The sequence below is a fragment of the Oncorhynchus gorbuscha genome, linkage group LG01 (assembly GCF_021184085.1).
Source record: "Oncorhynchus gorbuscha isolate QuinsamMale2020 ecotype Even-year linkage group LG01, OgorEven_v1.0, whole genome shotgun sequence".
Classification (NCBI taxonomy): Eukaryota; Metazoa; Chordata; class Actinopteri; order Salmoniformes; family Salmonidae; genus Oncorhynchus; species Oncorhynchus gorbuscha.
The window spans coordinates 87,773,076-87,787,917 of NC_060173.1; the positions used below are offsets into that span (position 1 = coordinate 87,773,076).

At 41.9% G+C, this 14,842-nt stretch overlaps 1 protein-coding gene across 4 annotated transcripts in view; it reads right to left on the reverse strand.

Annotated features, from left to right (window-relative positions):
• LOC124045102 (interleukin-1 receptor accessory protein-like 1) overlaps positions 1 to 14,842 on the reverse strand; it is a 441,862-nt gene that overhangs the window by 345,422 nt on the left and 81,598 nt on the right. The window lies entirely within an intron of this gene.

Here is a 14,842-nt window from a genome sequence, read left to right on the forward strand (position 1 = left end):
TCCCCCTCAGGAGACTGAAAAGATTTGGCATGGCTCCCCAGATCCTCAAAAAGTTATACAGCTGCACCATCGAGAGCATCCTGACCAGTTCCATCAGCGCCTGGTATGGCAACTGCTTGGCATCTGACTATAAGACACTACAGAGGGTAGAAATTGAGATAAAACTGTCCAGTTTGTTGCAGCTCGTTGCAGTCGCAAGCTGCAGTGAACTGAAAAGACTCGCTGCCCAGGGATGGGTGTGCCTTGGGGACCTTTAACAGAATGTGACTGGCAGAACAGGTGTTGTATGTGGAGGATGAGGGCTGCTGCAGATATCTCAGTTAGGGGAGAGTGAGGCCTAAGAAGGTTTTATAAATAAGCATCTTGTGGGTCTTCCGACGGGTATACAGATATGATGGTATGACCATCTTAAAACAATTCCATATGTTGCTTAGTAACCCCCCCCCACCGAAGGCTTAGACTAAATTTTGTTGATGTCTATTCTCCTATCCAAACACAATTCATGCTATTCAGTTACATTTAATTACCAGGAAACCTATTAGTCTGTAATGTGATACATTTGCACACACGCACCAATGCACCGACACACAGAGCATTATAGTTGCGGCATAAACATGTGTGTCCACACAAGTAACAAGTAATTGCTTTGATATCTGTAGTATTCGCTCTCAAATCAAGGACACGCGAGTATGTAATGAACAAAGTGTAATTGCTTTATTATCGGTGGACACACGTCAGCTGTATGTGACCAGGCGGAAAAAAAACTTTCCAAGCCAAACCGCTACACACAGCCTACATCGTGTGTCATTGTCCGCATAGCTAATAGAACTAATGCGCTAGAAAACCGGCTGCAATCAGGCTGTAATGTTACAGTGTATAATCAGTAAGCAGTTACACCGGCGGGCCCCGGTTGCAATAAATTAGTAAAACCAAAAGCTTACCTTGACTTGGAAGAGTTCCAGTGTTGTGTTCGATAGTCATAGCCAGCTAGCTAATATAGCATCCATCTGTTTAACAGGGTGTTTCAGTAGGCTAAACTAGCTAGCTGCATTTTCCAGCTAAGTGAAACTGAAAGTGAAAAAATGACGAAATATCTCTCTCTCTCTATTTCTCTCTTGCTTCTCCTTCATTTAGGAAGAAATTAATTTAAAACTATTTTCTTTATCTCTCTTTGAGTTAACTACGCACCACATGTTATGCACTGCAGTGCTAGCTAGCTGTTGCATATGCTTTCAGTGCTAGATTAATTCTCTGATCCTTTGATTGGGTGGACAACATGTCAGTTCACGCTACAAGTGCTCGGATAGGTTGGAGGATATCCTCCGGAGGTTGTCATAATTACTGTGTACATTTATGGAAGGATTGAGAACAATGAGCCTCTTAGGTTTTGTATTGAAGTCAATTTACTCAGAGGAAGGAAGCTAGCTGTCCTCCGGCTACACCATGGTGCTACCCTACAGAGTTCTGTTGAGGCTACTATAGACCTTTGCAAAATAGTGTGTTTTAAAAATCATTTTTTAAATTCACTTAGGAGGATGGTCCTCCCCTTCCTCCTCCGAGGAGCCTCCACTGGCATGCATGCAAGCCCACAAACATGTGTCTGTAAAAGGTTAACACAAGTTACAGCCTGCCAGGCATGTTAGTAGAACACATCTGTCTGTCTGCCTGCCTGTCGTTACACGTGATGGGTCATCCACAGCACTTCAGCATCACGCTCTCAAGAGCCTGGGTCTCCTGTACTGTCTGTCTGTCTGTCTGTCTGTCTGTCTGTCTGTCTGTCTGTCTGTCTGTCTGTCTGTCTGTCTGTCTGTCTGTCTGTCTGTCTGTCTGTCTGTCTGTCTGTCTGTCTGTCTGTCTGTCTGTCTGTCTGTCTGTCTGTCTGTCTGTCTGTCTGTCTGTCTGTCTGTCTGTCTGCCTGCCTGCCTGCCTGCCTGCCTGTCTGTCTGTCTGTCTGTCTGCCTGTCTGCCTGCCATCTTATAGACTAGGGGTCTGAAAAAGACGACGTCCCGCGGGCTAAAACCAGACATGAGTGAAAAACAAATAAACGTTATTTTTAATTTTATGAAATTTTGTGGGGAGAAATACACAAATCACCAGAAATTCAGCTAAAGATAAGTTTCATTTAGGAAGTCTTTTCCCGAGTACTCCCAACAAATACAAAAAGAGACGTGATCGTGTCTCAATGTAACTATGGCATTCAATTATTGTCATTTTCAAATACAATCTCTTTTTGGGCTTTGTGGTCATGATAATTATGTTCCTCCCCCCAACCATTCACTGCGGTATTGGTAATGTATTCTCACTGCAGATATCAACCTTAGAGTGGTGCTGATAACTGTGGATGCCGAGAGTTATTAACCATAATCAATGGCATGTTCCTCATCCATTAAAAAGGAGTTTGCAGGATCACCAGGAAATCCCGTGCAATCAATATCTCTCTTAACATACTCCGCTTATGAAAATCAATGGATCTGACCGAACTGCATTGTATAAATAGGCTGCTTCTGTAGATGTGCATGTATGGAGATAGAAATATAGATGTGCATATATAGAGAGAAAGAAAAAGATGGAGAAGGTGAGAGAGAGAAAGTTATATAGAGATAAAGAGGGAGGGAGAGAGAGAAATACAGATCGAGAGAAAGAGAAAACCACAGATGCACAGGGATGCTCTGTGTGGTTCCTATATCCACATACTCCAGCAGCAGGTGTAGGGCAGGAGAGAGCAACACTAGGCACATACGTACAGGTAACCTCAAAGTAATCAAAACACTTGAGTAAATGAGGGGTACAAAGCAGGTGCTTCCACATACTGTAGGTGTGGTTTCTGAGTGAATTCAGCAATCAACATCCCATCATGCTTAGAGTCGTTGTATAAAAATGCTGAGAATGCCATTATTTTGGCTACTATGGCTATGCCCCCGTAGGATGACAATGTCCCCATCCACATGGCACGAGTGGTCCCTGAATGCTTTGAAGAGCACGGAAACCATATACCATGGCTGTATCAGCCACCAGATCTCAACCAAAGAGAACACAACAAAGAGAAGACCGAGAACACCAACAGAGATGCAGGATAGCATCATTCTAGAAATGTCAAGCAGGCAGATCAATGGTTCCATGTTACACGGTCTATTGCCATATATCAGTGTGTACACATGTCAATACAGACCACTTGGCTGTCAACACACCATTATACTCTCTTCCTGGGATAGAAATGAATGACAGATAACAATACTCAATACAAAACTACACTATAAGACAGACACACAAACACAACAAGCTTTCACTGCATCTAAACGTGTTTATTTTATACATTCCACATGTGAAGGAACAACTGCACACAGTAAGTGTGACACTGACTCATCAATAAAATATATGAAATAAATAAATATTAGGTTGGTGGTGAGCAGTGGTATAAAGTACTTAAATAACATTTCTTTAAAGTACTACTTAAGTAGTATCTTTACTTTACTATTTACATTTTGTCAACTTTTACATTCCTAAGGACAATAATGTACCTTTTACTCCATACATTTTCCCTGACACCCTGACAGGAAAATGGTCTAATTAACACACTTATCAAGAGAACATCCCTGTTCATCCCTACTGCCTCTGATCTGGAGGACTCACCAAACAGACATGTTTTGTTTGTAAATTATGTTCTGGAGCGTGTCTTGGAGTGTTTTGGAGTGTGCCTGGCTATTCAAAAAATTGTGCCGTCTGGTTTGCTTAATATACGGAATTTTAAATGGTTTATGCTTTTAGTTTTGATACTTAAGTACATTTTAGCAATTCCATTTTACTTTTGATATTTAAGTATATTTCAAAACAAATACTTTTAGACTTTTACCCAAGTAGTATTTTACTGGGTGACTTTCACTTTTACTTGAGTTATTTTCTATTAAGGTATCTTTATTTTTACTCAAGTATGACAATAGAGTACTTGTTCCACCACTGGTTGTGAGTGAAGTTACGTCCCTGCCCCGACAAGGAACATTGAGGCCTTGGAGAAGGGCTACTATATCGAAGGTGGAATCTATTATAACCTGTTGCTCTTTGATCACACAAAGCTTCCCAATGTACCTACACCTTGAGCCCAGTCATGTACTGTACACACTAGCAATCTAAGAGGGTTGTATCCCATGGCGAGGTAGTGTTCTCTCCCCCCTCCCCACAGACTAGAAGCCATTACTCCAGGAGCGGGCCCGCTGAGCAGGATGTGTTTAGTGATGTGTATTGTTTGGCTTTCAGATGACTTTAGGGAGTGCATCAATAGACCATCTATGCCTCTCTAAATCTCCTTTCTCCTTCTGTCTGCCTGGTCCCTTCATGCCTGTTCATGCCTGTTTACTGTCTCTCTCTCCAATTCAAAGGGCTTTACTGTTTCCCCTCTTAGGGCCTGGAGTTTTTCCTGCCAGGCCATGTCATCAGGCAAGGAAATAATCCTGGGTCCCTGCAGTCTGTCTGTGTTGGAGAGGTCTGGTCTACAGGGTGTCTAACTGACAGGCCTCTCTCATCTCCTCGTTTGTTTATAGAAGCAGATACCCACGTGGGTGACTGAAAGACGAATGAGATCAGTGGCGTCAATGCACCTAATTTATGAAAGTTAATAATAATATAATAATAATAATATATGCCATTTAGCAGACGCTTTTATCCAAAGCGACTTACAGTCATGTGTGCATACATTCTACGTATGGGTGGTCCCGGGAATAGAACCCACTACCCTGGCGTTACAAGCGCCATGCTCTACCAACTGAGCTATATTGCCAATCACAATATAAATTCAAGAGAAAAAAAGGCCTGGAAGGAGGAGAGATGACTAGAAACAATTTGGTTGACCGTTTCATATGTGGATTAATTGTCGGAGTACAGGACCTTGTGCATTTCAGCTAAATTAACAACTCAATGTTTATATCCCAGGACAAATTAGCTAGCAACAGCAAGCTAGCTAAATAGGACAAATTAGCTATCAAGTGCAAGCTAGCTAGCTAAATTGCCATAAATGTTTAAATAATGCTTTTTGACGTGTCCCCAAATGAATGTAATTGGTTCAGAGTTTGTTTTGATTTTAACCTGCGTGTCGTGATTGTGTTTGGTGTGGGGGGACAAAATACATTTATGCACGATGGTGCACGATGGCGGTTTGGGTTCCGTGTAGCGCACTGTCAACCTAGTCTTGGTCTGTCCACCGCACAATCACACAGCACTGGAAGACATATGGACTGGTCAGACTGAGTCTAAACACACACTGACGCTGATGGAAACACACACTCCACAGAAGCCAAGCGTAAAATATTTTTTTTATCCAATTGCTATTCAATTTTGCAGTGTCTGGTTGGCCATTAAAACCATTGCTAGTGGGAGCACAGAGGGAGAATGAACACACACACACACACATACACACACACAAACAGTATAACAGCCATTCGGAAAGTCATTAGCTGGAGAAACACAAGCACACCCAGACTCCACATCGAATAATTATGGGATTTCAGAGCACTGCAAACTCTGGGAATGCCATCCGGACATTGGGATGGGAAAATCAATTTAATAGCAGCTTTATCCTCTCTCTCCAGAGGCCTAATTAAGCTTTCCCTGCCGATCCCTCGCACACAACTATTCAAGGCTATAGAATTCCAAACGATTCCACATCCTAAATATTGAACAATAGAACATTTCCATGAGATCCAAATGCTGCATAGAGTAATGAAAATACGGAAACACAATATAAATTCTCATTCTCTCAATCCCCTCTGTTGTTCTCCAACCCTCCCCCAGGAGAGAAACCAACAAGCGAGAATGACCTTTACACTTAAGGAAAAAATATGTTTAAGTTTCTCTGTTTGTGTGTGCGTTTGTCTGCCTGTCTCTGTTTTCTTACGAACAAAACACATGATCTCATGTGAAATAAATGTGACAACATGGGAATGCAAAATTTCAACCAGTTGGGTTTCCTCAGAGGAGGAAGGGGAGGACCATCCTCAGTGAATTTCAGTTTTAAAAAATTATAGTGAAACATAAAAAACATATTATTTTGTGATAAAACTAAATGTATTCACATCACCAAATAATTGATTAAAACACATTGTTCTGCAATGAAAGTCTTCAGTAGCCTCAGCAGCACTCTGTAGGGTAGCACCATGGTATAACTGGAAGACAGCTAGTTTATGTTCTTCTCTGGGTACATTGACCTAGGAGGCTCAAGGTCCTCACCCCCTTCCATAGACTTCCATAGTAATTATGACAACTTACAGAGTATGTCCTCTAACCTATCAGAGCACTTGCAGCATGAACTGACAAGTTGTTCCGGCAATCAAAGGATCAGAGAATAAATCTTGAACAGAAAACATAAGCTACATCTAGCTAGCACTGCAGTGCATGAAATGTAATGAGTAGTTGACGCAAAGAGTGAGAAAGACAATAGTTAAACAGTTTTGAACAAATCAATTTCTTCCAAAATAAAGGAGAAGCAAGAGAGCGAGAGAAATATTTTATGTTTTTAACTTTCACTTTCATTTAGCTAGTGAATGCAGCTAGCTAGTTTAGCCTACTCAAACACCTGGCTCAAACAGAGACTGATGCTATGTTAGCTAGCTCACTATGGCCATCAAACACTGGAACTCTTACATGTCAAGGTACATTTTTGGTTTTACGAGTTATTGCCACCGGGCCTGCTGGCTTAACTGCTAAACTGCCTTCTGACTGTACACTGTACTGCATGATTGTAGTGGGTTTACTAGCGCGTTAGTTCCACATTTTGTTATGTTAGCCTTACTCAAAAATGGATTCAATTGTTTTTTCACCTCATCAATCTACACACAATACCCCATAATGACAAAGTAAAGTAATTTATCAAATAAAATAAAATGGAAATATCACATTTACATAATAATTCAGAACCTTTACTCAGTATTTTGTTGAAGCACCTTTGGCAGTGATTACAGCCTTGATTCTTCTTGGGTATGATGCTACAAACTTGGCACACATGTATTTGGGAAGTTTCTCACATTATTCTCTGCAGATCCTCTCAAGCTCTGTCAGGTTGGATGGGGAGCGTCGCAGCACAGCTATTTTCAGGTCTCTCCAGAGATGTTCGATCGGGTTGAAGTCTGGGCTCTTGCTGGGCCACACAAGTACATTCATAGACTTGTCCCGAAGCCACTCCTGTGTTATCTTGGCTGTGTGCTTAGGGTCGTTGTCCTTTTGGAAGGGGAACCTTTGCCCCAGTCTGAGGTCCTGAGGACTCTGGATCAGGTTTTCATCAAGGATCTCTGTGCTTTGCTCTGTTCATCCTTCCCTCGATCTTGACTAGTCTCCCAAGTCCCTGCCACTGAAAAACATCCCCACCGCATGATGCTGCCACCACCATGCCTCACAGTAGGGATGGTGCCAGGTTTCCTCCAGACATGACGCTTAGCATTCAGGCAAAATAGTTCAGTCTTAGAGAATTTTGTTTCTCATGGTCAGAGTCCTTTAGGTGCCTTTTGGCAAACTCCAAGTGGGCTGCCATATGCCTTTTACTGAGGGGTGGCTTCCGTCTGGATACTCTACCATAAAGGCCTGATTGGTGGAGTGCTGCAGAGATGGATGTCCTTTTGAAAGGTTTTCCCATTCCACAGAGGAACTCTGGAGCTCCCTGACCAAGGCTCTTCTCCCCGATTGCTCAGTTTTGCCGCGCGGCCAGCTTTAAGAAGAGTCTTGGTGGTTCCAAACTTCTTCCATTTAAGAATTATGTTCTTTGGGATCTGCAGACATTTTTTGGTACCCTCCCCCAGACCTGTGCCTTGACACAATCCTATCTCAGTGCTCTATGGACAATTCCTTCAACCTCATGGCTTGGATTTTGCTCTAACATGCACTGTCAACTATGGAACCTTATATAGACAGGTGTGTGCTTTCCAAATGATGTCCAATCAATCAAATTTACCACAGGTGGACTCCAATCAAGTTGCAATGGAAACAGGATGCAAAGGGTCCGAATAGTTCTGTAAATAAGGCATAAATGTTTTTTATTTTAACACATTAGCATTTTATAATAACCTGATTTTGATTTGTCATTACTGGGTATCGTGTGTAAATTGATGAGGACATTTAAAAAATATATCAATTTTAGAATAAGTCTGTAACGTAACAAAATGTGGAAACAGTCAAGAGGTCTGAATACTTTGTGAATGCATTGTATAATTCCTCGCAACTATCTACGAGCAAAGTGATCATGCTGTTTTTATGTGGCTGCTATGAAAGTGAACTGTGAACTTGCATGTGATTAGGGGTGTATACATTCCTCCAATTCTGTTGAAAAACGTTTCTTAAACAGAAGCAAACGGAATGAAACTGGGATAAACACACCTGAATTTATCCAATAAAACTCACATTTGCAACTTTTGGACTAATGATTACACCCAAGATCAGCTAGCTGCAGGCAAGATTATGCAAGGCAGTATTGAATGTGTCATTGTCTGTCACCTTGATTACTCAAAATTCTGAGCCGGGTGAATGGGTGACCAGAATACGAATGATTCAATATGCTGTTATAGAAATAAGGCCATGCTCATAAAAAAAATATCATCCTCCCTCACCTTAAACGATAACTGATTACAACATGTGATAACATGAAACAACACGTGACAACAAAACCCAAGTGTCAAATATGAAAATATTTTACTTGAACCTTTTACTGCAGTGGGCTAAATCAGTGTCACACAGTGTTTCTTAGTAGTCTTAAACACATCTACTTTGAAACAAAAGTATACACCTCACACACATGGTTATGGGCTTAAAATAATTATTCACCTGTACCATGTCAGATATAGAGTTGAAATGTATTACATTTTGAGTGAGCATCCCAATATTACACTTTATCAACTGAAATATAACAAAACTGTTTGACATACAACCATAGGATTTTGGGCGTTTTTAAAACTTTTATAATGTTTATTAATGATGAAATAATGAGAAATATGAATAACGTTCCACCCATGAGGCCACCAGGTCATTTGACTGCAGGAAAGGGCTACAAGACATAACTGACATGAATTGAAACCGTCAGGCTTTATATAGTTACCGGTTTGTTCCAGGGGTGTTGTTAGGATGGTTTTTCAATATTGAGTCAGGGTCCACCTCTTGGTTGCTAGGTACCTGAAGTATAACTGGGATTTTAACTTGTAAGCACTTGGTCGCAAGCAACCTGAAATGTCCTGCTACATCAACAGGTCTGTGAGCCTAAAAGAGATAAGGCTACAGACACATTGGCAAGAATTCATTTCTCCACTTTGCTGAAAGCTGCCCAGAATCAAGTAAATAAATATTCACCACAATGTTACATCCAAATAAAACTAGCAGTGCTCAAGGCCACTTGACATAGAGTTTACTGCATATGCTTTGGGGATTTGAACTTGCAACCTCTTGGTTGAGGTCATCCACGTTCCTGCAGTGCCACCAGGTTCATACTTATTCATTGGAACATGTATTTACACACTCTCCAAAAAGAAGGGTATGGTTAGGGGACAGTGTTGTTCCCTGAGGTACAAAAAGGTCAATGGTACACTTCACAGGTACAAATATGAACTCACACGGTAGCGTTCGGTAACTTGAAGGTAAAAGGGACATTTTTCTCCCCAATATTTTTAATATAATGTATGATAATCAATGCGCTTTGATAGGTGGGGGTAATGTAGAGTGGGCTCATTAGCATATTTTGGGGAGTGGTCAAATACATGTGTAGTTGTGCCAACTCTCAGTAGAAGTGTCATAGCAGTTTAACCCTTGTGTGGTGTTTGGGTCTGTGGAACGCAGTTTCAATGTTTACTAAAAGAAAATGATAGAATGAATCATATTTTCAACCTGAGACTCATTGCCCTTGGCTCATTTTCTGAGAAGAACATGTAAAATAACACATTTTCATTAGGTGCACGCCGTGCTCCCACCTTCACATTTATATTACATATGTGATGTTCAGGTCCACTGGACCCGAAGGTAATAATAGTGTGGAAAAGTGTGTGTGTAGGTGAAAACAAGTCCAAATGAAACAAAACGGTTTGTTGTGTGCCTTCACTCTGTCTTCCCCTGCTGTTTCAATATAGCACCAATAACCTGTCTGTCTCTCTGCCTGGCTGCCTGTCTCCTGCTTTTCTCGCACTCTTTACCCTTTGTATTGTGTGAAACTACCCAATGACTTGTGGGAACCTGCACAATGTTATTACAATACATTATTACAAAAATCTGTATTTTCCCACACTCTACCCCAGCCAGGTGCTAAAACACAACAAATAAATAACTTTGCATGTGTGGCACCTTACCACAATCAATCAGTATTTCAAAAATAATCTCTGCTCAGAGGGTCTTAGAAATACTTTTTGCAGAGAGAGAGAAGCTAGTGTGGAAGGAGAGTCTTCCATTTTGGAAGATGAAGACTTTTCTGAATATGAGGATCATGTCTCTGTCAATTCGAAGTCTGACAGTTAGTTAGAAGAAGAGGATAAGATTTACCCTCAGCCAGCACCAGGACCATGTGTAGTGTTCCAGAAACACGTTTTCACATGTGAAATGTCACATGTGTAGTGTTCCAGAAACACGTTTTCACATGTGAAATGTCACATGTGTAGTGTTCCAGAAACACGTTTTCACATGTGAAATGTCACATGTGTAGTGTTCCAGAAACACATGTTTTCACATGTGAAATGTCACATGTGTAGTGTTCCAGAAACACATGTTTTCACATGTGAAATGTCACATGTGTAGTGTTCCAGAAACACATGTTTTCACATGTGAAATGTCACATGTGAAAAACACATGTTGTCACATGTGAAATGTCACGTGTGTGTTCCAGAAACACATGTTTCACATGTGAAATGTCACATGTGTAGTGTTCCAGAAACACATGTTTTCACATGTGAAATGTCACATGTGTAGTGTTCCAGAAACACATGTTTTCACATGTGAAATGTCACATGTGTAGTGTTCCAGAAACACATGTTTTCACATGTGAAATGTCACATGTGTAGTGTTCCAGAAACACGTGTTTTCACATGTGAAATGTCACATGTGTAGTGTTCCAGAAACACATGTTTTCACATGTGAAATGTCACATGTGTAGTGTTCCAGAAACACATGTTTTCACATGTGAAATGTCACATGTGTAGTGTTCCAGAAACACATGTTTTCACATGTGAAATGTCACATGTGTAGTGTTCCAGAAACACGTTTTCACATGTGAAATGTCACATGTGTAGTGTTCCAGAAAAATATCACATGTTTTCACATGTTTTCACATGTGAAATGTCACATGTGTAGTGTTCCAGAAACACATGTTTTCACATGTGAAATGTCACATGTGTAGTGTTCCAGAAAAACATGTTTTCACATGTGAAATGTCACGTGTGTAGTGTTCCAGAAAAACATGTTTTCACATGTGAAATGTCATGTTTTCACATGTTTTCACATGAAATGTCACATGTGTAGTGTTCCAGAAACACATGTTTTCACATGTGAAATGTCACGTGTAGTGTTCCAGAAACACATGTTTTCACATGTGAAATGTCACATGTGTAGTGTTCCAGAAACACGTGTTGTGGTAAGAGTGACATACCACCATCAGAGCCCTAACCTAAGCAAACTCAGCCTAACACGTGACACATGCAGTGCTTATGAAGACATATTGTCTTGTCTTTATCTTGTTTGCCCAGAGATACCATATAAGTCACCAGGTAATAACTGTGATCATGACTACAGAAACAGATGACGTTTCACACACACACACACACACACACACACACACACACACACACACACACACACACACACACACACACACACACACACACACACACACACACACACACACACACACACACACACACACACACACACACACACACCACACACACACAGCTTTTTTCCTGTGAACTGTCAGGACTTTTTGGAGAGTCAAAATATATACCCATTTAAAATGATATTTTCCTAACCACTGACCCTATACCTAAAGAAGGAAAACATACACACACACACGGTTGGAAGGATTGAGAGGTGAGGGGATCAATGCAAGACTGTCATCAGCTCCTCTCTGGTAGAAAGAGATGACTTATAGGAGAGGTCTGTCTATAACCTACAATATATGTGGTTAACCTCTAGTCAGCAGTAGGGCCAGGTGGACACATCGTGTGTGGAGTCCCTCTCCAGCTGAAACACATCATTCATGGGTAAGGTGCAGTGCCCTTCTGCCCTTTGTGTCTGTCTGTGTTCCTCCGTCTGGAAAACCTTTAAAGGTCATCCTTTAAAGTCTGAGACATGTCCTCCACCATGTCTGCCCTACACAAACACAAGTGGGACCAGGACAGGAGTCAGGGCTAAATAACATGGAGCTGGGGAGTAATACCAGGACTGGAGCCAGGGGTAAATAACATGGAGATGGAGAGTAATACCAGGACTGGAGCCAGGGGTAAATAACATGGAGATGGGGAGTAATACCAGGACTGGAGTCAGGGGTAAATAACATGGAGATGGGGAGTAATACCAGGACTGGAGCCAGGGGTAAATAACATGGACATGGGGAGTAATACCAGGACTGGAGTCAGGGGTAAATAACATGGAGATGGGGAGTAATACCAGGACTGGAGCCAGGGGTAAATAACATGGAGATGGGGAGTAATACCAGGACTGGAGTCAGGGGTAAATAACATGGAGATGGGGAGTAATACCAGGACTGGAGCCAGGGGTAAATAACATGGACATGGGGAGTAATACCAGGACTGGAGTCAGGGGTAAATAACATGGAGATGGGGAGTAATACCAGGACTGGAACCAGGGGTAAATAACATGGAGATGGGGAGTAATACCAGGACTGGAGTCAGGGGTAAATAAAATGGAGATTGGGAGTAATACCAGGACTGGAGTCAGGGGTAAATAACATGGAGATGGGGAGTAATACCAGGACTGGAGCCAGGGGTAAATAACATGGAGATGGGGAGTAATACCAGGACTGGAACCAGGGGTAAATAACATGGAGATGGGGAGTAATACCAGGACTGGAACCAGGGGTAAATAACATGGAGATGGGAGGTAATACCAGGACTGGAACCAGGGGTAAATAACATGGAGATGGGGAGTAATACCAGGACTGGAACCAGGGGTAAATAACATGGAGATGGGGAGTAATACCAGGACTGGAGCCAGGGGTAAATAACATGGAGATTGGGAGTAATACCAGGACTGGAGCCAGGGGTAAATAACATGGAGATTGGGAGTGGGACCAGGGGCCCTGGGAGAGGGACTGTATACACATGAGCTCAAGACAGGCAAACACACACATATACTGCACATACGTGCGCACACATACAGTATGTACACAAATATTACCGCACACACACACACTGCAGTCAGACCATAGCGGGTAAATTCAGTACTTTACCTGGTAATGAACCGACTAATATATGTGGTCTGGGAATAATGGCTACCCAAACTGTAGGACCTTCAACTAGGAGGAACAGACAAGATGTCTTTCTGACCAACTGATATCTAATCTGAAAAGAAAGGCTCGGGTAAAAAAAAAAAAAAAATTACCCCCTTTTCTCCCCGATTTAATCTTGTCTCATTGCTGCAACTCCCACACGGGCACGGGAGGCAAAGGTTGAGTCATGCGTCCACCAAAACATGACCCGCCAAACCTTGCTTCTTAACACCCGCCCACTTTACCCAGAAGCTAGACACACCAATGTGTCAGAGGAAACACTGTTCATCTGACGACCAGGGTCAGCCTACAGGTGCCCGGCCCACCACAAGGAGATGCTAGAACACAATGAGCCAAGTAAAGCCCTCCCCCTGACCAAACCCTCTCCTAACCCGGATGATGCTGGGCCAATTGTGCGCCACCCTATGGGACTCATTGTCGGTTGTGGCCGGTTGTGATAAGCCCGGGATCGAACCCGGATCTGTAGTGATGCCTCACAAAGGCTAGGTTTAAAGCAATTTGAGGGATGTCAATATTTATCGCAATCCAACCACATCAAGACATGCAGGCTGAAATATCAAAACTAACTCTGAACCAACTATATTCATTTGGGTTCCGGTCTAAACAAATGAAACATGCATAAACATTTAGCTAGCTAGTTTGCCGTTGAAGCCTGTGTGAAACGTCATAAACAACATTGGGTTGTAATTTTACTTCAAATGCACAAGGTTGACCAATTTTGAGTCACACAAAAGTGTGTTCTCTTCTCCGACAATTAATCCACAGATAAAAGGTTAGTTTCTTGGAATTTCTCTTCCTTCAGTCTTCTTCTTCTTCTTCTTCTGCTGTGGACTTTATATGGCAGTTGGCAACCGACTTTAAGGTGCATTTATCACCACCAACTGGAATGGAGTGTGGACCTCAGTTCATCTTTCAATCACCCACTAGGGTATATGCTCCTAAAAAACTGGGAGATGGGAGAGGCGGGACTTGCGGCGCGTCAAGTGTAAGAAATAGACCAAGTTCTATTTTACCGCCTGGCTAAGCATATGCTCATTGACGTGTGCCAGCAGTTTGGATGAAATGATTGAATAACATGTATGTGTACATTTATTTCGTAACTCTTGCGCACGCAACGTGGGCGTTGTGGTCAGCATGTTAAAGACACAGTGCCTGTTTTTGGGGCTCAGTCATTGACAGTCTGCAGCAACAAGTTAGCTCACTGAAACAGATTACTCTCAGCTCTATCAATTCCTGTCATGAACAAAGTTTCTCTCTTCAATCTTTTCTCCCATCCATTTTATTCTTCGACCTTTGCATTTGTTCAAAATTGATGCTCAATTTGCTGCTGTTTAGAGTCAAAATGAGTTTCGCATTAACCATTGGCAACCCTG